At 35.0% G+C, this 26936-nt stretch overlaps 2 pseudogenes across 2 annotated transcripts in view; both read right to left on the reverse strand.

Annotated features, from left to right (window-relative positions):
* Window positions 1-90: 90 nt before the first annotated feature.
* LOC105420399 (peroxidase RIP1-like) lies at window positions 91-7365 on the reverse strand (annotated as a pseudogene). The gene is made up of 3 exons (XR_016061751.1): window positions 7141-7365; window positions 6409-6604; window positions 91-887 (listed from the first exon to the last, which is right to left on the reverse strand). The product of XR_016061751.1 is annotated as a peroxidase RIP1-like (transcript).
* A 6665-nt stretch (window positions 7366-14030) lies between these two features.
* The window catches only part of LOC105420352 (peroxidase P7-like), a 41464-nt pseudogene continuing 28558 nt past the window's right edge, over window positions 14031-26936 (reverse strand). Inside the window, exons 4-5 of the transcript XR_016061749.1 lie at window positions 16016-16210; window positions 14031-14585 (exon numbers count right to left, since the gene is read on the reverse strand). The product of XR_016061749.1 is annotated as a peroxidase P7-like (transcript). The remainder of the gene's footprint in view (window positions 14586-16015; window positions 16211-26936) is intronic.

Here is a 26936-nt window from a genome sequence, read left to right on the forward strand (position 1 = left end):
GGCCAAGTCGAGCTAAAACCACATTGACATTTCTAATGGACAAAATGTAGCGATTTGGTTGCTCCAAAGAAAGAAGAACGAGCAAAGAAATCTTGAACATGACTTGTTTCAATTTCCTGTTAGCTGCAAATCATCCTAAACAAGAATGATCCAAAAACACTTGTAAATACATGACACCACATAATAGGCAGCAATAAAACACGCACACAAACAATGTATCTCTAAAATGCAAACACATTCACACACCCGCAATTTCTCTAAGCCATAGCAGTGCAAAGATCAAATGGGTTACTGAACAACACTTTAAGCTTCACAACGTTCTTGATCCCTCAGTTTGGTTTCCGACAGTTCACACGAACCTCGCCTTGGGAGCCAGTGAGAACCCCCAAATTCCCCAACCTCATCATCGAGTCTGAAAAATCCGAAAAGAACGCTCTCCAATCCCTGCTATATTGCCACACCAACGAATCGGTTGGACCTCGACTACCATTGAAGAGCTCTTGGTCTGAGTGAAGTAGACCTCTGTTATTTACTAATTCACCAAAGAAGCTGTTATCAAATCGATTGGATGATAGGGTGTCGAGGGCCGCAAGGCTGTCGTCCCCTCCGGATTGTGGGCATGATCTCTGTCGGAATGCGGCATAGAGTGGATGGATGTTGGATTCGTTGAAGATGCGATCTCTAAAGAACAAGCACCTCGAGAATCCGATGGTGTGGGCGCCTAGTAATGCGACGAGGTCTCGCACGCTTAGCCCGTGTGATTGGAAGTTGGAGATTAGAACTGGGAGATCATCAAAAGGGGATGCTAGCTGTGTGTTTGCATCATCCTTGCTAGCCGTTCTCGAGTCCCTCCTCCCTAGTGCCACATCCCAAAATGGCCCTCCCAACTACAACCATTACCATTACCATTATTTTACTCGAAATGCCCATATCAACTGTACACATTAAAAAACAAATACTGATTTGATATTAAAGCATGGATAATTATAATGACCAAGGCCTTTGGGTGAAAAATAAGAGTTGAGAGAAACATGGTCTCCACTTTAAATCCTCACCAGGTTCCCAAATAGTTCATGCCAAAAGATTTTATATGGGTGTGGGAGGGAGTATATTGTAGGTTCTTCCTCGGTTAAAACCCAGTATAGGAGTAATTAAGGACCCCAAATTTAGGGATGTAATCTCTTCAACCCGCACACTAAGTTCAGTAAAAGAAAATTCCAAAGAAGAAAAATCTCTTGACTGGACATAAACCGTCCAATTTTTTAAGGGTGAGTGTCAAAATGCTCAAAATTCCAAATCTTTTTTTGTAAAAAATAATCATGTATTATTCTTAGGTGGTTCACAAAATTTATACCTCCCAACGGATCTTTTGACTAATGGAGTAAATGCCCAGTATGGTCCCATTAGCGCATAATATCACGCTAAGGAATTGAGTTTTGTTTTGTTTTTTCTCATGGGGCCATGGGATATGCTTTCCTTGTACACGTAAGAGGGAAAGTTTTCCAGCTTTATTTAACTGTAAATGGAACAGTTATAAGTTACAACTAATGAAGTACAGTATGCCCTTTTGGCTTTTGGTAGCAAGTTAGATTTGTACAATTTTGCCAGCGCGTGAAGGAGAAAAGAAATGCCGTTCACAAAGTGTCGGCTATGTTTCGGGTTTTCCAACTAAGACATAATATAATGATCTTTCTAGTTTTTAGAGAGAAAAAGTTGAGGAATGATCCTCCTCTCCCACCCTTGTGTAGGACCCGTCGTACAAATCTTTAGAAAAGTATAACACATGGATCGGTGAGGGTCCCATAGGATCATTATGCGAAAAAGTTTTTAAAAAAAAATATTTTCATTTAATATGAAGAAAAAAGTACCAAAAAAAAATTAAAAAAAGTTCCTATGATTTATGTTGGGAGAATACGAAGTGCCCACGTTTAATAAACCCACATGTATATATGGAATAGGGGCGGATCTGATGGCCACGACTTCATTTCATAATTTAATATTTTTTATATATATAAAATCACAATTTATTATTTTTTATACATATAAAATTTGAAGCGTCCATTATTCTTATCAAGGGTCACCTAATAAATATATTAAAAAAATAATTCATAAAAATAAATTGATCGAAATGCCCTGGAAAATTTCAGGGGTATTTTAGTTAATTTAATTGTTACAAATTATTTTTTTGATATTTTTATTAGATTATCTTATTTTTAAAGAATAGATATTTAAAATTTCAAGTGATTTGAATTAGTAGAAAAAATTAAAATTAAAATATGAAATACAATCGTGAATTTTAGATCGGCTCAGATTTAATCCGAGCCATTGGGCTTATATTGTAGTTATCAATTAGTGGGCTAACCACATCTTTTCCTATTTATGTTATTTAAAACCTATTTAATGTTTCTGATATTATATTTATACACTTTTCTTTTTTGTAAATTTTTTAAAATTACCAATTTTCTTTTATTTTTTTGTTTCTAGTATCCAAAACTTTTATCAAATAATGAAAATCTGAAAATCCTTTGGGAATCCATGAGTTCCACATCAAATATTGTGCTTTGGGCAAAAAATATTTTTTGGATTTTCAATGTCCAAAAATTTTAAAAAACTTTACATGGTGAAAATCCAAAAGTTCCTCTAGAATTGATCAGTCCTAGATCAAATATTGTGCTTTGGGCCCAAATATTTTTGGATTTTCAATAATCAAGTTTTTTAAATTTTTTTTTCAAATGGTGAAAACCCAAAATTTTTGAAAACAGGTGTCCTGAAATAGTTGTTGCGCTCTGGCCCAGAAAGGGAAAAGAGTTTTAATTTTGGGATATCTAAAAACTTTTAGACTTTAAATATCTGAAAAATGGGTAATGAATATAAATTTTAAAATTTGGTGGGAATTTTTAAAAAACACAAACAAAGGGGATATGTGCGTAATTTCTAAAGTTTATACGTAAAAAGTAAAATCGCACCTCAAAACCCCACCATAATTAGAAAAAATCTTAAATTGAATATCTAAATTTTTAAAACTATCCATTTGAAATGAAAAGGATTTTAAGCCTTAAAATTGGTGTATTTTATAACACGTTATGCAAATTATAAATCCCTCAAATCTACACAATTTTTTAAACTTCATATTCATAATGACACGTCAAATAGATTTTCAGGCCACCGAAGAGTTCCAGTTGCGAGTAGTACATTTTTTTGAGGGTTTTAGTGTGGGGATGCAATTTTTTTAAATAAGCCATACGCTTTATGAAAACAAAGTAACGCCTCACTTTTAATCCACATCCAAAAAGCACTTTGCCGTCGAAAATCTTCATGATAGCTTTCAAATCAATTTCCAACACCAATTAACAAATTTAAAACTAAAAAAATGGTACAGATCTTGTAAATATGTGTATACTTATTTTTAAATCAAATAAATGGTCTACATAACGTGCTGCAATAGAGAATATTTTTTATTTTTTTCATAACGATAATGATCAAGATCGAAATAATCGATTTGAAAGTTTTTGATCGAGAACTGCAAGTTTTAGATAAGTTTTAAAGTAAGGCTTACAACTCTATCATAATGTTTTCCACTATGCGACTTTTGCTTTTAACAACGAGGAATTGTCCCTGAGCTAACAACACCCTTATGATGAAAAGAATAAGGTTGGGTCATGGTGATGAGATCACTGAGCCCCAGTTAAAGTCTAATCTTCCATTCTCATCTAATGCAATTTAAAACTATTAGCTATTTTAAAATAAGTGGGAGTTCGTTATCCCCGTTGAATTAGAAAAAAAAGAAAAAAAGAACACACCCTATTAATAAAAGGAAAAAGTTTATATGGAGCCGAGGCTCTAAACAATCAAATTAGAGCCAATCTCAAAATAGAAGAGGTGATTTTGATGCTCAAAGATCATCAAATTGATCATCTCGACATCAAGATACATGAACAAGATAAAAAATGGATTTTAACAATGCATCTTGTAACACATTTTTTAATTGTCCATTTTCAATATTTTTAAGTTTTCATAGATTTGCTATTTTGAAGATTTCAATTTTATAATTAATATAAGAATATATTTTAAGGCTATTACAAAAATTTCTAATATTAAAACCACATTTCTTGATACTATTAGATGGTGCACTTTACTTTGATTGTTTAGAGCCTCGGCTCTATACAAACCGCACCCTATGATAAATAACTGCCTTTTATTTGTAAGAGAAATACCGACCTTTAACGCAACGGCAAGCCATGGTTTTGCGGAAAAAGCAAAAAAGGTATCCCACTATCGCTTTGAGCACGTCAGTCAGGTAGGCCAGGTAATGGACTTGGCCTGGAGCCAGATGAGGTAAAAGGCCATGGCCTGGACCCAGCGCTCATGGAGACAACTGATGGTGACTACATGGCCTTCGCTTGTGATTTGGGTTAAGGCCGGGACCAGGCAATAGGTCGAGCCCATCTCCAGCCCCTTTTTAGGGTATTTCAAAATGGAAAATTGTCTTATACGGGTTGAATCACATTTCTACATATGCGGTTCAAAAAGTGTAAAGCATCTATATTAAAGATGTATGCGAGTAGGTGTTCCATCTAAATATTATAAAAACTAACAATCCAAATGTTTTTTTATTAGAATTGTTATTTCTAATTTTTAATTTTTAATTTTTAATTTTTAATTTTTAATTTTTTATATTCACGAACTTCATATTAGAGATTACATGTTGTTAAAAATTAAGTCTTAAAATCTATCTCAAAAATAAATGTATTAACAGCCCCACACTTCTACATATGGGGGCTTGGCCGCTTACTAACCGGGTCCTTTCAAAATATAAACTTCCAAACTGAATGACACCTTAACTAGGGTAACCGGAACTCATCAATACACAGATCAACCAACGCCAAACTCATTAAAACTACCTTTAAAAAGTTGCTCTTCTAGAGGTACTAAAAGTTTTTAAAATACTTATTCGTGCATGTATATTAAAATGAAGTTAGATTATCAAATAATTTGGATTTTTAATTTAGCCAAAAAAAAAAAGAAATATGGCACAAATTGTTTTAATTTTAATAAAAGTTTAATTAAAAAAAATTGTAGTTTATATATATTTCTATATAATCCATATAGTCTTACATAAGATAAATATTATTTAGTATATAGCCTAGGCCAAGTTGATCCGGTCCATAACCCCAAACCGAGCCTAGTGACTGGGTCTGGGTCGATCACAGGCTAGGCTAGGGCGTCTGAGCCTAGTCGTAGAGGCTACGCGCGTATTCACACCGTGTGCTCGCGCACCACGAACCAACATGCAAAGGGAAACCATTCTTGATGATGCAGGAGCTATGACCCATCATGTGATATTTTCGCAAGAATATTTTACCTACATAGGCAACAAATTAATATGGAAGGGAATGGGGTTGGGTTATCGGTGGTTAGGGGGCAGATGTGTCAACATAACATAATATCGCAATATTCATTCGCAGTAATATATAAAAAACGAAAAAAGAAAAAAAGAAAGCAAAATAAAACATTTATTACTAAATTCCTTGTGGATAAAATATTCTTTACACCATAAAAAAAACAAAAAATTAAATATGATTTAAACAATTCATCAAAAGAAAATATCATACATATAAAGAGGAGAGGTGAAGGGTGCTAGCAAGGAATGGCCTCTGGTTAGGGTGGCAGGTCGCCACAATGTCATTTTTGGGGCACCCTTTACCCACTCAACCAAATAAATAAATAAATAAATAAAAAAGAGTCTAAACCCTATAAAATATTATTAAAAAGATAAACAAATTACAAATTACACTTAAAGATATGTTTTTCAATTTCGATATTAATTAGGTATATCATCAAATGAGTATTAAATTGTTTTCCAAAATGCCCTTATTTGGTGTTGGGAAACTAGAATAATTAGAAATGAAAAACACTACAAAACGCTTACGGCTTTATCAGTGTTCAAAGTTTATCACATGTTCACAAATATCTGATAGTGTTTCAATTTTAATATTTTCTTTTGCAAATCATAATGATATAAAATTTGTAGGTGTGTGCGCATTATGCACATGAATAAAATATAAAAATAAGAATTTGAATGATAAAAATTATGTAAAATGGCCTTATAAAGTTTTAAGGTTAATTTCATCATTTTATTTTATGACTATTATTTTTTTAGCATTTTATTTTGATACAACTTGATTATATGTACACACGCCCCAAATTTTAGATAAATCTGATGAGTAGAATAATTATAAAAATTCAAATACTATCGGACAACTGTGACCGTGTGATGAACTTTTGACCGTGATAAGGCGTAAGTGAAGTACTGTAGAACTTCACCTATAGACATTTTGTAGATGCTTCCATTAGAAATACTTTGATAATTTTATCTTTTTCCAAAAAAAATACCGCCAAAGAGCTCACCTCGACCACGGAATCACGAGCAGCGACCACTAAGACATCGGCGCAAGAAACAACGTTTCCATTGCAAACTTGGTTCACGGCTTCTTTGATATCATCGATCACTTCGAAACCCATCAATGAATTCACATTGGGAAATGCCGGTTTTCTCCCCTACGAAAGAACCGTTGTCATCCAATAGCACCGAACCATCACAACCCTACACCAAAACGGTAACACACTTAAAACCGCCCAACCACCTACAATTTTTTTCACAGACCTAGAAGCCCATGCTATCAACCGGCGAAGGATCTAGTCCATTTAAAGTCTATCTATCTGATCTCTAGTTGAATTGATTGGACTAGATTTAAAAAAAAAAAAATTGATCAAAATATAACTAATTAAAAAAATATTTAGCATTTTACCCATTTCCAACTATTCCAATTGAAGATCATGTGCAATTTGGTGGCTTTTTAAAATTAAATCAAAAGAAGGTAAAATGTTGAGCACATTTTCATATTCGAAAAATAAAAAAATAAAATATGAAACATATTACAAAAAAATGTTCCTAAATTTCGTTTAAATGGGTCAAAATTTAGACAGTCCAACCAACTAAAATTTGATAATTGTCTTTAGTTATCTTTTACTAAATCTGGTTTTTAATTTAGACTATACTAGTCAAGGCACCGGTATAGAATCCGACTGGTCCAATTGGTCTTGATTACTGTACCAAAAACATAGGAGAGAGAAACTCAAATTGACAAAACAATCATGAAATGAGAGGCGAAGAATAGAAGCCCCCAACCTTGCTTCTCTCCTGAGAGCAGCACGTACACCATTCCGAATTGTGGGCAGTGCTTGAGGGCACACATTGTCATAGAAATAAGGAGAGAGATGCGCATTTGCCAGTGCAGCAAGGGCCACTAAAGCAACTGCCTGGGTGAGAACAGACGCCATGCAAGACTAAACCAGTTGTGCTAATGTAATGGAGGCCTATGCTTCAAGGAGATTGAGGGTTGTGCATTTATATACACATGTGGAGCCTTCCCTAGTTGTTCCCGTTTGTCTCCTCTTTTTATCAATGCATATCTACTCTTTTGGTACCTTCAAGAGTAAAACAAATTTTCCCCTTGAAACTATGATGATAGTAGATGTTTTTAGAATTCGATCGATTGCTATATTGAAAGTACATAGGAGAACTTTTTATTTAAAAAAAGTCTTTAACCTCGATGGCCACTCTCTTTATTTCTCTTCGTAAGTTTTCTCTCTCTAGGTTCAATAACCTCTCTTTTTTTCTTTTCCTAACTTTTCTCAATATCGAAACCCCTCGGTCTACCTTAAATTCTCTCTCCACAGCCCAAACTACCCATGTTTTTCGACCTACCTTACGTCACTTCATCCAACACCCCCTTGTACCTTTTGCTTCCCTTATCCTAGTAGGAATAGTCTCATGATATATACCTTTTGCTTCCCTTATCCTAGTAGGAATAGTCTCATGATATATAGTTCATGAGGTTAAAAGATTTTCTTGCTCTCACGGAATAATACACTGTCCATTTACTCCCTCTTGTAAATCTGTAAATCTTAACATAGTAGTATTTTTGGGAACCCAAATCTTGGGGTGTATTTCCTTAAAACCAGTTACCAACTTCAAAACAAAAGAAAAACCCTTCAAGAATTGAATTCAATTTTTGGAAAGAAAGATCAAGTGTCAAATAACATAGAATCCAAATTTTTTCCTTTTGGAAGTAATCATCTAGAAATCTTAAATGGATTCCAAATATTCAAATAAACTTAATAATAATAAAAAAAAACATCTTGATAAAAGCTTTCGCCCATGGGAGTATGGATACAGTATGCTCCCTCAAGAGCACAGTATACGCCCATGAGAACATTTGTATCGAAATGCCACTATCAAATAATGCGCAAGGTAATGTTGTCAATGTAGGCAACTTTGCAACTTGATATTTGCTTAGCCCTCCCTCTTGAGTGCACACGGTCCATAAAATAATCTTCATTTCAATTGGTGCTATTTGTGGACGATGACCCATCAGTGTTGGCTTGCTATCCAAAACATTCATTATTTGCCACTTGACACGTGTCAAGACATAAAATATTAGGAGCCACTATGACAAAGCAGTTGGAAATTAATAGAACCCTAAGAATCTATTTGATCCAAAATGGGAAGTCTGGGATTATATAATGGGAAATGTGTCATTTATATGATATCAACATGTTCGATGATGGATTACTTTGTCCCCCCTTCTAAGACCCTTTTCTCACATACCATTGTTCCTTTTTTTAAATGCCTTGTGCTTTTTCCTTTTTTTTTTTAGGGGGACTCGTTTCTTGATTTTATAAATAATAGTCACGAAAATATCATGGGGTTGAGAGAAATGGCTCTATGCTATGCTATCATTTGGGTTTCATACACTGTAATAACGACTTCTCAATAGCGTGATATATGTAAGTTTAGGAGTGTAATACCTCCTCAGTCTTTGTGTGGAGTACTCACACACTTTTTACAGTCTTGTCGCATAGGAATGCAATGTTCAAAGGGATTGTATAGAATGAGACTCTTTATGTTTATACAAGTAGAGGTCACAATTACTTATAACCATCTCATATGAAATTTAATAGTTTGGATTTGTCATAAGTTCAAGAAAAGTTTTTTTGAAGTTTGAGCTTGATCAATGGAATAAATACATGAATTCAATTTCACATTCAATAATCAAGATTGACTGTTACAACCTTGTACAAAAATAAATGGTCTCATTATATACTTTTCCATTTTCAAAAAGTTCTTTTTAGTTTTCTTTGTTTGACATGGAATGATTGATCATATGCTACCAGATTTTTTGAAACTCAAATGCTAGCATAATATACTTCCTATTAAGGACAAGTTCGATTACGGGAAAACATCTCTCCTTCCCTCGAAAAATATTTTTTCCAAATAGATTCACAAGAAAATAAATTCTCAAGAAGATATTCTCCCATTTTTGCCAAACCATGGAGGTGCCCCTAGAAAAACAAGAGGCACCCTTTTTTTGTGATAAACTTAAAATATGTTTTCGTCTTTAATTACATGAACCCAAAACCTGCACTTCTATTTATGATGCTTCAGGTTCCTGCACCTATTGGTATGTCGAGAAACATGGTTTCAATATTGAAAATCTTTGTGATAGCCTTAAAATATGTTTTAATCTTTAATTATAAAATTCAAAGATTAAAAAATAGTGTCAATCTATGAAAATCTTGAAAATTGACGGCCCAAAAATGTGTTACATGATACATTATTTGAATTCTATTCTAATATAAGGGAACTTAGGGGTAGCTCTAATAGTGATAAGATGAGGGAAAATAAACTTAAGTGGGCCGACTATGTACAGTGTAGACCTAGTACAACATTAGTTAAGATAGAGAATTCGGTCCAAGTGGGAGGACCTAATAGGGCAATGGGAAGACCTAAAACGACATGAATGAAGGTAGTGAGAAGAGATATGGTGGGTCATGGTCTAATTGAGAGTATAACCATTGATAGAGCTGAATAACAAAAAATGATTCATGTGATAAAAAAAATAAATAAATAATTAAGATAAATCTATGATGATGATGATGCTTTAGACCTAATTTCGAATTTCTTTTATATTTGGGATTCAAATGAGGGTCACTAAAAGGTGAAATTGGTTAGGCTTATAAATCTTTGAGGGATGGGCAAGTCTAGAAATGGAAGGCAATGATTTCGTAGAAGCTTAAGGGTTTCAAAACACCTCGAAAGACACATGATCCTACGTTCAAATAGTTGCAAATGGATAAAATTTTTAATAGTTTAGTGGCTGTGTATGCGGTAATAAGACCATGAGCGATGAGAACTTTCGCATTCTTGAGGGGACTGTGTTGGATTTGGTGATACCCAAATCACTATATAAAGAGATCCTATATTATTTAGGATTGAGATTAATATTAACTAGTTTATTAAAGGAAATAGAAATCCAAAAAAATTAGAACTGTTGGATATATCTCTTAGTTTTTGGGATATATGTAACATCTATAACCTAATATATATGGGATGAGAGAGACAATAATATGTGTACCCTATTTAGGTTACCATATTATTAGCGATATACATTTTATTACTAGATTTTATTTACCCAAACACAATGATATTGAACTTTTATGTAAGCAAGGGCCCATAAAGAAAAAAGAAAATATACATTGAGACCATTTACCTTTGATACAAGGTGGTCACCATAACCCAACTTGGTGATGTGGTGGTGCGAGGCACCTACAATAATGAGTCCACATTTATGGTTGGGTCCCACTTTGAAGTAAGAAATATGTGTTGGGCTATATCGCCTCACATTTTAATGAAAAATTACAAAGATGAACATACCCCAACGAGTATTAGCACATGTAGTAAGCCCTCCCCAAAAATCGAATTAGGAGAGAACCAGTTGGTTCGGCTATGACAAAATCGGTTGGTTACGGACAAGACCGGACCAACCCGGCCGGATTTGGTGGGGACATGGCCAGTTTCCAATAGATGATGGGAACCAGATCGCGTTCAACAATTTCTAATCTAACTAGGGCGGATAAGTGATTTTTCAAACATTGGTTTTGGCTAATTGACGCTATGCGTTGAAAGTTGAAGCTAAAACCCAAATCCAGCATGGCCATCATGCCCTTATTTTCTTTGATGCAGTGTTTAAAAAAAAAAAGGATTGGACAGAGCTGGTCTAGTTCAGCCAAAATATTAGGAAATGGCTGGTTCTATCCTGTTCTCTGATAAAACTGGCCGGTTCTATTAGAGCATATGTCCCACTTTTAATTTCTAAATTCTTTTCAATTTTTTGTTCTTTAATTGTTTTTTTTTAGATCAGTTCACTTGGCTAGATCACCAATTTGGACCGCTAATTTGTCAATCCAGCCCGATTTTTCCAATAAATGATCTAGGTCACTAATCCGTATTTTTAGACCTTGCTCTAATGCATTTTATCAGGTTCCTGTGCTGGCATTGTTCTCCCTCTCTCCCCCATTTGAAAATCTCTCTCTTTTTGAAGAGGAGACTTTCAACATCCTTATACTTTCTTTTCAACATGCCCATAAATTTTTATTCAAGCCATTTAATTAATTTTGGAGGTTATAAACAATTTTATAAGGCTTGGTTATGTGACCAATTTTGGGTTAAAGATCTTGCATATTTTACACAAAAATTCACAAAGCCCGCATAATGATACGTGGGTTCCTTCGTATCATGGCGTAGTAGTTGTCATATTAAAGCTAAAGGAACATGGGTCCTGCAATCACATCCGTTTATCTGGTTGAGGAGCTAGAGTTTGGCCCACGTATCCTCCAATTCTTCAATGTCCAAATCCGAGCAAAAATTAAAGATATCCTAAGAATACTCGCATGGCTGTGGACTTGTGTGACACGAGGTGAACATTTTACGAAGGGGATTGCATGCTTTAAGTTATATTCACTTTTGATATAGAGCGGTCACGATCAATCTTATTTATTGTACGTGAAATATGATAGATTGAAAAGTGTCATGCTATTTGAAAAATGTTATTTTAAATTTAGTGCTTAGTCTATGAAATATTGTTGGATTTGGTTCTATCCAAAATCACCCATATAGAAATCTTAATCCATTGATATTGATAAGTTTCGTAAAAAAAAATAGAAATCCAAAAAGATTAGAAATCTAGATATATCTCCTGGTTCTTTTAGAAAATCCAAAAAGATTTTGACTTTTAGATATATCTCTTGGTTTTTTATAGATATGTAATATCTATAAGAAGTTTCATAGTTAATGTGATTCCTAACCTTATATATATATAGGATGAAAGAACAGATAATTTGTGTGTCTTTTTTGAAGAATCATATGGGAAAGGTGGTTTTCTTTAGAGAAAGAGATGTACGGCTCCTCTAAAGAGACGAGAGCTTCTTATGGAGAGAAACATTGCGATGATGTTTCTTGAAGACTCCTGAAGATTGAGAGGCTATAGAAGAGAGCTTCTTATAAGATTGAGAGGCTATATACGAGAGCTTTTTATGGATAGAAACATTACGATGGTATATCTTGAAGACTTCAGAAGATTGATAGCCTGATTTCTTGTCGAGAAGTGGTTACCATGGAAATTTTGGGTTATTTCCCTATTAGTTAGAGAAAAAATCAGTTTCTTGTTGTTCTCATATTTATATCTGGTGTTGTAGGTAATAGTTATCAGAAGTAAAGAGAATAAAGAACCACATATTGTGGTGGTTGGAAGAGTGGTTTAAAAGAGTGTGCTCGACGGGGTTTTGTCGAGGGTTTGAGAGGTAACTCTATATCCCAAAATCTTTGATGCAACTTTCATTAGTATAGTAGATTTCACATTGTTGTGCTCGTGGATGTAGCCATTCTGGGGTGAACTACGTAAATTTTTGTGTTCGTTGTATTTCTTTCTTGTTTTATTTGTCTTTAACGGTTCTTTTTTCTCATATTTTATTTACCAAAAATCAACCCATCAGGTTTAGAGCTTCCGCGCACAACACATATCCCATATTACCCAATTTTATATCGCACATTAATAGTGAATGCGATATCTCTGTATTAAAAGCTAATATTCTGATTGTATATATTTCTTTAAAGAAGGTACAATAATATGTTGGTATTTTGGTTCGAAAAGTACTTGTGTTTATTTCAAAACAACAAATATGGTTTTGTGATTTTTTCCTAAGCTGATTTGGTAGAGAGAGAAAGTTGTGGGTTTGAGTCCCACAAAGAAGAGGAGGGAGTTATATGAGCAGTATTTAAGATTAGACATTCACATGCCTTATACTCTTTGTACATGGTGAGAGGAATGCTATATTTTCGGAGCATGCGAAGCATGCAACACACACGTGCATGTGCGAAGGTGTGGGCACAAGGGCCCTTGATGGTGTGCCCCTCGCCCGAGCACTTGTCAGGCTCGAGGTTCGATTGCTTTTTGTAAGCCTAGATTGTGTGGGTTAGCCAACAGTTATTTAGTCATTGATACATGTGGGACATCCAACAATCATCTAGACATTGTTGAAATAGAGGCTAGTATATACCTTGTAGTTGTTTGGTAGTATATGTAACTCCCATTATAGGCAGACTCTCCGATTCATAGGAGTTAGAAACTTAGAACATATTTTTGAGTCCAGGATTCAGTCCGGTCCATATAACTGCACCTCAAACTAAATTTCTACACCAGCACTTCTCATGATATAAACCTTTTAGCTTTCTTTTCGTTCTTTTGCTAGTGTGACAGTTTCTTTATGCTAACATCACATTTCTTTTGTATTTTTATCCTTGAGTGATTCGACCTACTAAAGTTCGCAATCCTTTGAAACTTTTTGTTGCTAAAGTTTGGGTCTAGGCCTTATTACCAGTTGATTAGTTGAAAATATTAAAATATGACACATCTTCTTTTATTTAGTCAACCAGCCTAATACAAAGGAGAGACCATAAAAAGAAAATTAGGGTACGGCCTCGTTTATTGATATAACCACCCTAAAACAAGGATTAGCAAAGAGAACTAGGAAATTACGTGATACATGATCAAAACACACACACATAAAGACAACATTACTCTTAACCCTGTGAAGAAACTCAGTTGAAGCCGTGCCTTAACTAGGATCTCTCAGTTTGGCCTTCGACAATTCAAACGAACCTCCCCTTGAGTGCCAGTAAGAACCCCTATGTTCGCCATCCTAACCATCGATTCCGCAAAATCCAAAAAAAATGCAAACTTGTTCAATCTATACGAGAGCACCTGCAGATTGGTTGGACCTCTGCCATTGAAGAGCTCTTGGTCAGAGTGAGAAGACCTTCATTCTCTACCAGGTTCTCGTAGTAGTTGTTATCGAAAACTGTTGGTGTTTTGATATTCGAGTGGTGCGATGTTGTTGTCACCTCCAATATGTGGGCACGATGCCTGTCGTGAAGTTGCAAAGTCAGGGTCACAGTTTGTTTCATTGTATATGCGGTTTCGGAACAAGAAACATGCAGCAAATCCGATTGTGTGGGCACCGCTCAGGGCCACGAGGTCTCGCACGCCTAGCCTGTGTGACTGAAACTTGGTGATTAGGGCTGGGAGGTCCATAAAAGGAGATGGGATTTGTGTGTTTGCATCTTGCTTGCTAGCCATTCTTGAGTCCGTCCTCCCAAGTGGTACGACCCAAGATGGACCTCCCAACTACATAAGTTGAAATGGGTAAGAAGTAACTAACATTCATCATGGTTTTCAAGTGAGAGAACTTTGCCGAGTAATGATCTTATAGGACCTTCGCTCACCTATGTGCGTAGGATCTTAAAGGATCACTATTAAAATTGACACGGATCTCTAAAAAAATTATCACATGGGTGTAAAACTTGACTTTATATAAATCCGTACCAAATTTAAAGATGATCCTTTGAAGTCCTACACACATAGGTGGGGAGGGTCCTATAGGATCATTTCTCAAATTTGACATGAGAAATAACTAGATAAGCTAACTTCGAAAAGTACACAATGAGACCAATTACTTTTACCATTCGTACAAGGAGGTCACAATTATTTTGGGCCTTAGGATGAGAAATCAGAGGATTAGGACATGCTAAGTACTAGGTTAAAGTATCAAAGAAAGTCTTTGAACTTTGTGACGCACACCAAGCTCTTAGATTTCATATCTAAGGCTAGAAGTGGTTGGGACCTCTTTATACAATAGGAAAATGGTCTTATAATATACAATCCTACTAGCATTAGTTACCATTAGTAAACATTACACGTGCTTGTGTTAATTTTTGAGTTTGAAGTATAGAAGTTGAAACATAACAAGGAATTTTTTTTTGGGAAACTACTATACTCCTCATGTCATTACTCCGAACTACTATGATTAACAGTTGGATGGTGATGGAGGCCACACCGTATCTCGGTTACCATCTCACTGTTAATTAGAACAGCTATGAAACTCATGACCATGGCACTTTATATGGTCATGAGGATCACTGTAGCCTTTCTCTTGCTGTTCTAGCTTGATGTCATGGTGGCTATGAATAATATACATTCCTATAAGCTCACGAGATTCTAAGAGTAAGAAAATGGAAAAAAGAATATTTGAGTGGTCTAGCAGTCCACTTTCAACAAAAAGGTCAGGCGCCAAAAAAATAAATTGGTTAGGGGATTTCTTGATCGGATCTAGGGTTTCAAGTGCCTCAAAACATTTTTTTTTTCTTTTTTTGTCTTTGGAAAATTGTTCACAAGGGGAGGTTAACGTAAGCCAAGTGGTTCTCCAAGGGACCAAGACAGTATATAATGTTTGATTGAAGGGTCCTGGATAGGGATCAAGTTTGCAGCGCGCCACAATGTGTCATCTAGAATTCCTGTCCTACCACTTACCTACAAATAAATAAATAAAAAGGAGTTCCCAAACTTTAATTTTGGCTTATATATTGGACACAGTAAACAAGTCTCTCAGCCATCTGATGTCAATGATGGACGGCTGAAATGGTTGATGATCAGTAAAGAACAATTGATGGAAGTGTTTTTTTTTTGTGGAGGATATAATTTTGTACTACAGCATACATCCACAGAAGAATGTCGAGAAATAAAGGGTGTTGCTAAGAGCGAAAAGGGCTAATACTCACAACCACCACTGAGTCACGAGCTGCAACCGCCAAGATATCGGCGCATGATACAACATTACCATTGCAAACTTGGTTCAGTGCAGTTTTGATATTGTTGACCACTTCGAAGCCCCTCAGTGAATTGATATTGGGCAGTGCAGTCTTCTCCCCTATGAAAGTGCCATTATCATCTAAGAGGTCAGAAGCGTCACATCCCTGCACAAATAAGCAATCCTTAGTGCTAATTTCTTATTTGAAAAGCATAATATACTAGCAGCTCCTCAACCGTTGATATTGACAATGGGGAGTCGGATGTGCTGTTGTCAACCATCCAATGTAGACATTGGATGATTGGGGGGTTATGTATAACGAACTTTAAGGAGAAAACCACACTCCAAAACTCTCTGTTGTCGACACTAGATGGTTAGGATGTGTTGTTTGAGGAACTTCGATCAGAGGAAGGGGAGTCCTGAAGGTATTAGACAGTTGAGGAGTCACTAGCAAATTGTTCGAAACTCAAATGCTAGGATAGTTCAACCATCTTTTCTTATTTTTCTTTGTATTGTTTTGGGAAATGCTATTTGTACCCATAATTATTATTGCTCTGTGATCCAATTTACAGAGGCAATCCTCGCTAAATTTCAATATATTTCTACACATGGTTCAGGTGAACATAGAAAAAACGTAGGTTCAGATAGGAAAAACATGTGGCACAAATGAGGGCTGTTTGATTGTTCGAGGAAATTTGATTCGAGGACGTAGAATCCATGCTTTATAAAAACTGGTTCCAAGAATCATGATGGGCTTGAGTGGTTATTTGTTCATTGTTGGAACACTACATCCTAAATTTGATTCCCAGCTGAACTACCCAAAAAATAAAAAAATACCGACGCCAATCCTACATATGCAATTAAAAAAGCACACACATTTACTCACATTGACGAAGCAATCGTGAAAATGCAAGCGCACCAAAGATGCCCCCATCCTCGCCTCCGCATTTATTGAATCATTAACTATTCTGCTAATGGTGGGCAAAGCTTGGGGACAAACCGTGTCGTAGAAACCCGGAGAGAGTTGAGCAAAAGCTGGTGTGCAAAGTGCAACTGTGACTATAACCCAAGTGAAAACTGAGCAAAAACTAGCCATAGCTTAGATTTTTGAGCACGAGAGAGAGAGAGATGTCAAAATGTTTGATCAGTTCTGTACTAATTGGCCACCAATGCTTGATCTGCTTAGAACCATATACATATATATAGAGAAAATCGCCTTAGAAAAGGTAAAATGAGTCCAAAAAAGGCGAATCAAATGGAGGATGGGTTTTGGGGCGATCAAGTTGTAAAGTCTATAAGCTAGAAATGTAGTTGCTCAGGAATCAGGCTTGGGTTTGAGTGGTTAGCTGACATCTGCGATGCCCTATTTCAAGTTTGAGTTCTATCACTGAACTACTTTAAAAAAAGGACAACAGTATCATATTTGCTTCTGAAGGTAGATACTCCCCTGGTGTCATAAGACTATATGCTTCTAAAAGTATAAATTCCCTTGGTAAAAACCTTGTCCGGGAGTATTTTAGTACTCTAAATTTTGAGAGATGTATCCTCATCAACCAAGTGGCCAGTCTAAAAAAGAAAAGAAATGTGCATTCTATAGGTGCTTGACAATAATAATGTCTTTAGTTTGAACAGATATGTTCAAAAGTTTGAGATCCAAGAATTTAGAAACTCAAAACTCTATTTTTTATCTTTTGCTTTTCGAAGATACTCGTATAGTTTTTCAGAAATAGATCCCAAAATTTTTGATATAGGCTTTACCCCTACGTTGGTATCTTACCCGGTAGTGTACATGTACATTGTGCACCTTGGGAAACGAAACACACTAGCTACTCTTTTACCACGGTAAAAAAGACCAGCAAGCAGCTCCGCAATTCCAACTTCAATCTCCATATTATGTTGTAATAAGTTTATGTGAGTAATGCTTTTAAACATTATTAACATTGAAGAAGGAATTGGCCTCCTAGCCTTTTATATGCACATGGACCGCATTACAATTTACAATTCCAACCTTGTTGGAAGCAGCGAGAAGAAATATAGAGATTTATGACTTTATTGAAAATATTTTACCATTGATAGAGCAGAATGGCCGATCAGAATTTATGTAAACGATTCCAATTAATTAGAAAAAGACTTTGACAAAGATGAATTTCAACATCAGAGATGATATTGTTTTAGGAACTATAACAATATAAAAGTACATAAAAAGGTGGACAAACGAAATAGTATGGCTGTTTTGTCGCTATGGCAGGTTGGTCCATCAAATTATTTCTCTGGCAATCCTACTAGCTATAAAAGACTAAACAAATATTCACTAAGGCTAAAAGATTTCCTACTCTTGTGGGAGTCTGCTAGCCATCTACTCCCTTGGGAAAAACTTACACGAAAGGTATCTTTTAGATCTCAAATTTTGGAGATGTGATCTTTGCAACTGGCAACTAATGTCACATTTAACTCTTGCTCTATATGTGTCTAAAAAATGGCATCCCTAGATTGCACTGGAGTCATCCAATTTTTGAAGGGAATGATCTAGATATTTAATAACTCAAAATCCAATTTTTTTCTTTGAAATTAATCATCTAGTTATAATTAGATAGATCCCAAACATTAAATAACATAAAAGAAAAAAGAAAAAAAGGAGAAAAATCTCCCAAGTTCTTTGCCCGAGGAAGTAAATGTATAGCATGCTCCCGAGGGAGTATTGCATACATGCTCTTCATTGAGATCTACCATTGTTTCAAGTGGCTATCTTGGATTGAAGAAACAGATATTCTGGGATTATATGATGGAAGATGTTATCTTTTAGTATTTCTTTCTCTTTATTAATGAAAAAGTGGCTATCTTGGATTGAAGAAACAGATATTCTGGGACTATATGATGGAAGATGTTATCTTTTAGTATTTCTTTCTCTCTGTTTACCAGGAAGAAAGAAAAAGAAAAAGGATCAGTTATCTTTATATGGTTTCTTTCGCGCTAGAAGTTTTTATTTTGTCATCTCTTCCAAAACCACTTTTCTATTGCATTATGAGCTGGTCTTTGGGAGGCGTTATGCTATATCCCTTTAAAAAAAGGGCTAGTATACTATATCTCAAAAGAGTTGCAAAATAGAGTAAAGAACAGCATTTTTAGCTGCTTCCCTCTGATAAAATTTTTTGACTCGAGAAGATGATGCCTTTTTCTTAGTTGGTCTCTAATCCATGTACTGTACAAATCAAACGATTTGAATTTTTCACACACACCGACTTGCTAAAATGCTTTGTAAGAGTAACGACCTTATCTATTCGGGACAATGTTCACAAAACCGGCCGATCTAACCGCTAACCAGCCGGTTGGATCGGAAACGGCCAGTGACCGGTTTCGGTTTTGTTTTGGTGATCACCCATTATTTTAAACTTTAAATATAATAATACTTCAAATTTAAATCAAATATATTAAAGTGGTTTATTAGTTAGCTTTAACGATTGGTTTTTACATGAATCAGGATCGAATCCGGTCGCCAGCGCTTCATAAATTAATTTCTGCCAATTCTGCCATTTACTACTTAGCCGCGAGCGTTGTTTACTTTTTGGAATTGGTTGGTTAACAAACCATATGCCATTTACTACTTAGTTAATCATGTTGATAAAAATAAGGGCTTATATAATGTATAAGATAATTTCTTATTTTTTTTGGAATTGGTTGGTTAAAAAACCATATGCCATTTACTACTTAGTTGATCATGTTGATAAAAAATAATATTATGTATAAGATAATTTCTTTTAAAAAAATGATCATTTTTTTTTTTTAAAAAGAGTTCGTCAAGCCTTTTTTTTAACAGTATTTTAATATTCTTTACATTAATGTAAAAATTAAAATATATTTTGGTCATTGATACTCACTTTTATATTTTTCTATCTTTTCAGAAAATTTTAAAAATACCCCGAGGCACAAATTGACGCGTTAAAATCTATTTTTTCATTAATTTTTAACTTCATTTGAGTGTGTTTTGTTTTAATAACATTCTTTATGTGCTTTTTATATTTTAGTAGAATTTTTTTTATTTTTTTAACATTTTTTTAATCATTTCGGACTTGTCTGGTTAGAGAAGTTCTGTAATAATCCTAAAATTTCAAAAAAAAAAAAAAAAAAGGAAAAAGAAAATTTTATTAAGTGATGGTCCATATGCGCATGATGGTCTTTAGGGACCATCATTACTTTCAAAAGCTATTGGTTTAAGTTTTTGCTGCCTTGCCACGTCCTTTAGTGGACGTGGGCTTTAAACGTGCAGGTGTAATATAATTGTTACACCTCATGTATGAGGTGTAACTTAATAAAATAATATAATAAGGTATCTTAAGAATTTAAATAGGAGAGGCGAGGACTCCCATCCTAGAAATTTTTTGAGATATTTCTCTCTCTACTTGAAACGTAGTGAGCTCTTTTTCTCTCTAGCTGAATTTTTATCGGAAGTTCCCTCTCAAATATTTTAAGTAAGTGACTTCATTATCTTGAAAAATAATCCGTTCTTTTTAAAAATGAAATGAAATAATTACTTGTGCTTATTTTCATGAATTTTAGGCGCTACCTCATTATTTTGAAAAATAATATTTTTGATATAATTGTGATATTTTATCTATGTTAGAAATCTTAAATGCTGTAAATTCTTAGAAAAATAAATTTATTTATTTTTCTTGTCTATTGTTAGAAAATTTTAGATATTGTAAAATTATTAGAACTAAATGTGATATTTTTGCTTTTAGTAACATTGTGAGATTTATTTGTGAGATTTATTTCTACTGTTTTGAATATTTAGACACTATAAAATTCATTTGCAAATAACTGCCTTATTATTTGAAAATTGATATTTTTGCATTTGATTATAGCATTGTCTGTGAAATGTTTAATTGCAAATTGACATCCCATAAATTGTGATAATTCCGTATTCTTGAATTTCTATAAGAATTTTTTTATACATATTAGATTGGCAATTATGCTAAAATGTCTTTACGAACTGCTACCTTTCTAAATTTGAGTCCAAAATATTTGACTAGTTATTTTTAAGAAGTTATTGAAAGTGATTGTTATTAATGGTTGAAGTGAAATTCATATTAATAATTTCAGTGATATGTTGAGTACATGATATTACTGCTTTCGAATGTTTAAAAAGATTTACAAATACTTTAAGTATGCAAGTGGACTCATCCAGATTGTTGGTGAGGTATAAGTTGACCTATTTGGTACTTCGGTAGGGATTAAGCGGACTCATCCGTTATGACGGTGAGATATAAGTGGACCTCCATGGATTAAGTAGACCTATCTGAGACGCCGATAGGGATTAAGTGGACCCATCAGGACGCTGATGGGGTATATAGGTGACCTACTTGGGACGCTAGTAGGGTAATTTGTGAAATCCTTTGAATTATGTACTGTCGTTAAAACGTTATATGCATTTCAATTATTCGGATTATACTTAATTATACATTTTTTAAAGTGAAACTGTTAATGCATTTCTGTTAATAGATCTCCTTTTTTAAAATATTGATATCTTTCAACCATGATTATTTTAGGATTATGATGATCACTTGCTGAGTAGCCAAACTCATCAAATTATGGTAAACATTTTTTCAGGATAATTGCGATTTCATTTTGAGTGCTCGTCAGGATCAACTCTGAAAGAAATTGTAGTTGTGCTTAAACTTTATTTTGTTACTTTGTAAGAATTCGTCACTGTAAATTTGTCCTATCAAGAGATGTATATATGTTTTGACTGTCACATATGAGGAATATCAATATTGTAAATTCTTGGGCCGTGACAAGTTGAATCGGCCGGTTTATCGGTTAAGCTGGTTAAATCGTTTCCAAGCCCATATCCGGTTAACCATTCAAGTTCGATTTTGCGAACGCTTGGTAGGGACCAGGAGTACCACTTGCAAGTGTTGACCTTTGTGATTCTCCTTTATCTTTGCCATGGAAGTACGAACATATGGAATTCGCCTCTTTATCTATTTTTGTATTTATAATTTTTCTAATTCCTGTTTATTACTCTCAAGAACTAATCCTAGGATTTTATGTCTGTTTAGTCATTTTGTTTTTTGCCCAAGACACCCCGTTTGCGGCAGAGGCATTGCCTAATTCAGATGATTCGAGCTCCAAATCAAAAGTCTTTATTAAGAAATTCGTTAGTTCTTCAAGTGCTGGACCTACTTCAAACAAACCGGTCCACGTAAAACACCCCTTGATGCCGTTTCCCTCCCCCTCCCCCTGTGGCCTTATTTGTTCATCTAGAAAGTTATTGGACATTTCGAGTGCTAGAACAATGGTGCCATAGAGAAGTCAGTTTGGTTCTTAAATTGATGGACCAATTTCCTAAAAAAAACCGGTTTGACGCTTTAAGAGCCGGACCTCTTGTGATTCACAAAACCCTCTTAGATGTAGAAACACAAATCCTAATGTCGAAATCCCATGAGATTGTTACTTACACTGTTTAATAAATACGTAAGTAATAATTACAATATTAATATGAGAAATAAAATATAATAACAAAACTACAAAGGTTCAAAGATTTACGTGGTTTATGCCAAAAGACTATGTTCAATGGAAAGGATTCTAGGATTTGACAATAAGAAGATACCAATATCCCAAAACCACATCAATGGTTGTACATTACCTCCTTTGCTGTCTGCTAGGGGCAAGCCCTCTTGCTCTCTCTAGTGTCCTCTACAAACAAGTGCTTTTGACGTAGACACACACAAAAAGTGCGGCTTAGCTATAGTTTACTTGTAGCTTAACATTCCCAATATCAGCACCTATAGAGGCGGCCTGTGCAACATGAACAAAAAGTCCAAGACCAAGGTCTCCAACAACATCACCCTTGAAGTCATCACCATGAAAGATCACAACGTTCTCAAGACTTTGCTTTGTAATATCGTCTCTTTCATGACGCCCAAAAACATATCCATTCATGTTACGATAGTAGTAACGTCAAAGCCCTCTTCAACTTGGGCTTTGACATGACTTGGCTATCACTGGCTTTGCTCGTGGGTAACCTTTTTTTAGGCGTTCCACAACCTTTTGACTTACATCCATAAACCTGGAAACGAAGTTCGTTCCCTTTCGTCAAGTAGATAGGCGTATGATTTGCATTAGCTTTTCCTTACACTCTCTTGGAACCAGTGTTTTAAAAATCGAACCGCAACAGTTAACCGGACATGGGGTCAGAAGTGGTTTAACCGGCCTAACCGGTAAACCGGCCAATTCAACTGTTCTAATCGAGCAAGTCCTGGTTAGCCAAAAAATTGTTGGAAAAAATAAAAAGATGCAAAAAAAAAAAACACTAAAATATGAAAATCATATAAAGAATGATTAAAACAAAACGCATTCAAATGAAGTTGAAAATTAATGAACAAAATGGATTTTAAAAGTAAGTATTAATGACTAAAACAATTTTTAATATTTACCATAATGTAAAAAAATGTTAAAAATGTATTACAAATCAAATTTCTTATTTTTAAAATTTTATAGACATATTTTTGAATTTTTATTTTTAAATTACCGATCGATCATCAAAACCATTGGAACCAGCAAGGGGCCGATTCCGATCTAATCGGACGGTTACCAGTTAAATCACCTGGTTTTCTAGCAATGCTTGGAACAAACAAGGAGGCTGAATGGAAAAAGGGACTGAGGTGGTTCTGAATTACTTAATGATGTTTACCAGTCCATTCAAACTAAGCATAAACAATGTATGTCTCGTGGTCAAAGGTTTAACCTATCTTTGCACAAGTTAAAGAAGACTAACTTTGGCTGTATGATCAAATTTATTTTGTAGGCCTTCGCATTTGGAATAAAACATACTTCAAGTGTTCAAATGGATGATAACTCGTGGTGCATGTTCTTCTTATTTAGCATTGAGTGCTAAGCTTTTCCAAAACTAAAATCATGATGCTTAAGGTACATGGTCAGTGATCTATGGGCAACAGAAAGATGCCAATCGTCGTCGATTGGTCTGGGTCCCTGTAGGAGTGAGCCAAGCCCGTCCCGGACCAATGTTGAAGCAATCCAGACCACTCTAGGTCGCACTTAGCCTGATAGACCCAAAAAGGGTAAAAGTGAGGAAGAAGAATGTTGGATATGGTGATATCCAAAATCCTTTACATAAAGAAATCTCATATTACGAGGGATTGAGATTGATATTGATAAGTTTCTTAAAAGAAATAAAAATCCAAAAGGATTAGGACTCTTGGTTCTTGAGATATATGTAACATTTATCGGAAGTTTTTTATTTAGTGTGGACTCCAAATTAGTGTGAACTCCTAACTTTATATATATGGGATGAAAGATGAAGGAATATGTGTGTCCTACTTGAGTCATCATATGGGAAAGGTCTCTGCATAAGCCGTAAGGCTTCTCCTTAGAGAGAAGAGAGCTTCCTACGGAGACGCAATGGCAAGGCCTCTCCTTAGAGAGAAGAGAGCTTCCTATGGAAATGCAACGACAAGATCTCCCCTTAGATTGAGAGGCTGGTTTCTTGTAGAGAGAAGAAAGCTTCCTGCGGAGATGCAGTGGCAAGGCCTCCCCTTAAATTGAGAAGCTGGTTTCTTTCAGAGAAGCAATTTTTATGATGATTTTGGGTGGTTTTCCTTTTTAGTGAGAGAAAGTCTCGGTTACTCTCAAGGGTATCTTCCTGAACAACAATTAGTTGTTGAATAAAGACGTGCCGATCGAGAGAGTAGGTCTACAAGGATTTGTTTTGCTTAACTTTATATCCCAAAATCTATGATGTAACTTTCATCGGTATAGTGAATTTCAGTTTGTCGTCTTGTGGATGTAGCCCTCTTGGTATGAACCACATAAATCTTTGTGCTCATGTGGAGTGTGTGTTTCATACTTTATTTCTCGTATTATGACTCATACTCTCTCCTATTTTATTTCTAGTTGGATAAACACACAATCTTTGTGGGATCTAGCTTTTGGGATTCATGTTTTCGCATCTAAAAAAGCTCTTAAATCCTAACACTGAAAACAATGACAAATTGGGCCATGTGGCCCTAGTCCAAGCCCAATCAAGTCTCATGTCCTCAAGCAATATTTCTTGGGTTAAGTCCATATTATCGGGACCACGCGGCCCATTATCATCTTTGGATGGCAGGAAGCACGTACTAACACATGAGCACACTATACATCTATTACCATAATAGCATAGTCAGTATTAGGAAATTTGCTTTTACTTTTTGGGCAATATTCATTTTAATTTACAATTTCGAAAGTGTACCTGAGTTATGCACCATGGGTTGGGCGGTACATTGTGCGCCGAAGGGCGACATTGGAGATTGTAGACTACCAGAAACCAAGAGAACGTGTATGTGTCAAATGAAGATAATCCCCACCGTCCGTCATCAAAAATGACCGACAAGTACCCATTTAGTTGTACCTCACATAATATCAGTGAACGAAAAGTGGGCTGAGTAGCAAGGCCAGAGTCGTCCCGGGTCGGAGGTCCAACTCCGGATCTTTAAAGAAGTTTTAAAAAATTATAAAAAATACCAAAAAACAAGAAATACATTTGTACCATGTTTATTTATGATTTCTATTCTTGGAAAGTATTTTGGCCATGAGTACTTATTTTTATAATTTTTCATTTTTTTTGAAAAGTTAAAAAATATCTCCGGTCACAAACTCATTTTTTAAATTATATTTTACAGCTACTTTTTTAATGATATTTAGTTGTGTTTTGTTAAATTGTACTTCGAATATATTTTTTAGAAAATGATAAATAACCCTTAAAATAAACTTTATAGACATCCCACCTCTCAATACTTTTAGTATCACACCATAGAGCCCAATACTATTTTTATTTGTATTTACCCCCCTTTCCTCTCAAGTCACAAAATCAAAAACTTTAAGACCAAAATTCCCTTATCCTCTCTCTTCCCCTATGTTTTAAACCCATTTCGTTCTCTCTCTTGTACCCATTTCGTTCTCTCTTTCTACATAAAATTTTAAACCCATTTCGTTCTCTCTCTTGTACCCAAACTCTCTCTATAGAAAAAACCCATTTTTCTCTCTCTCTCTGCCCAAACTCTCTCTTTCTACTTAAACTCACTTTCTCTATCTCTTTCTCTCTACCCACCCTCTCTATCTCTCTCTCTCTTTTGGTAAATTCCCGAAATCCCCAAAATCCACAATCTACCATAATTTTCGATCACTTTGTCTCTCTCACACTCACAGTCTATTGGGCTCTCTTAGTGCTAATTATGCATTTTGGCTTGAAACCAAAACACATCGTTGTTAGATTCGTTTTGGAGTCTTTTTCGGTTTGTTGAGAAAAATGAAGCAATCTGGTACTTCCGTCGATTCAAATGAAGAATTCGGATTTTTTTCATTTAATATAAATAAATGGGATATTTATATATATAACATATATAAATAATGAAAAGAATTAAAATAAAAAAAAACTTTTAGATGGCTATTTTTTTGCTGGCCGAAGTAGACCCGAAGCATACCTGAAGAAGACTTGAATATGATCGAAATAGCCTGAAGCGGCCCGAATCTGGCCTAAGCGGAAGCACCATACTTCGCTTCTCTTCTGTTTATGCCTAAAATCTGAAAGCTTTGGTTGAAGAAGTGAGTTTAATAATACTGCCAAAATGCCAAAATATCATTCTCATTTCCCTACTCCTCAACGGTAAAATTGGCTCGAAAACTCAGATCCTGGAGACTCACCACCCCAATAACCATTATTAAATATCAAATTCTGGCCTTCCTATCAATCCCAAAATCACCAATAAACTCAAACTTCTGGCCATTTCCCGAACACCAAGTTCTCTACAAGATCAGCAAAAGCCCCCATTATAAACTTATGTGAATACTCCTCATTAAGCCTGAGATAACAAGAAAGAAGCTCCTTTAAAGTAAAC

Source organism: Amborella trichopoda, chromosome 8 (assembly GCF_054954075.1).
Source record: "Amborella trichopoda isolate Santa Cruz 75 chromosome 8, AtrichopodaSantaCruz75HAP2 v2.0, whole genome shotgun sequence".
In the NCBI taxonomy this organism is placed as follows: domain Eukaryota; kingdom Viridiplantae; phylum Streptophyta; class Magnoliopsida; order Amborellales; family Amborellaceae; genus Amborella; species Amborella trichopoda.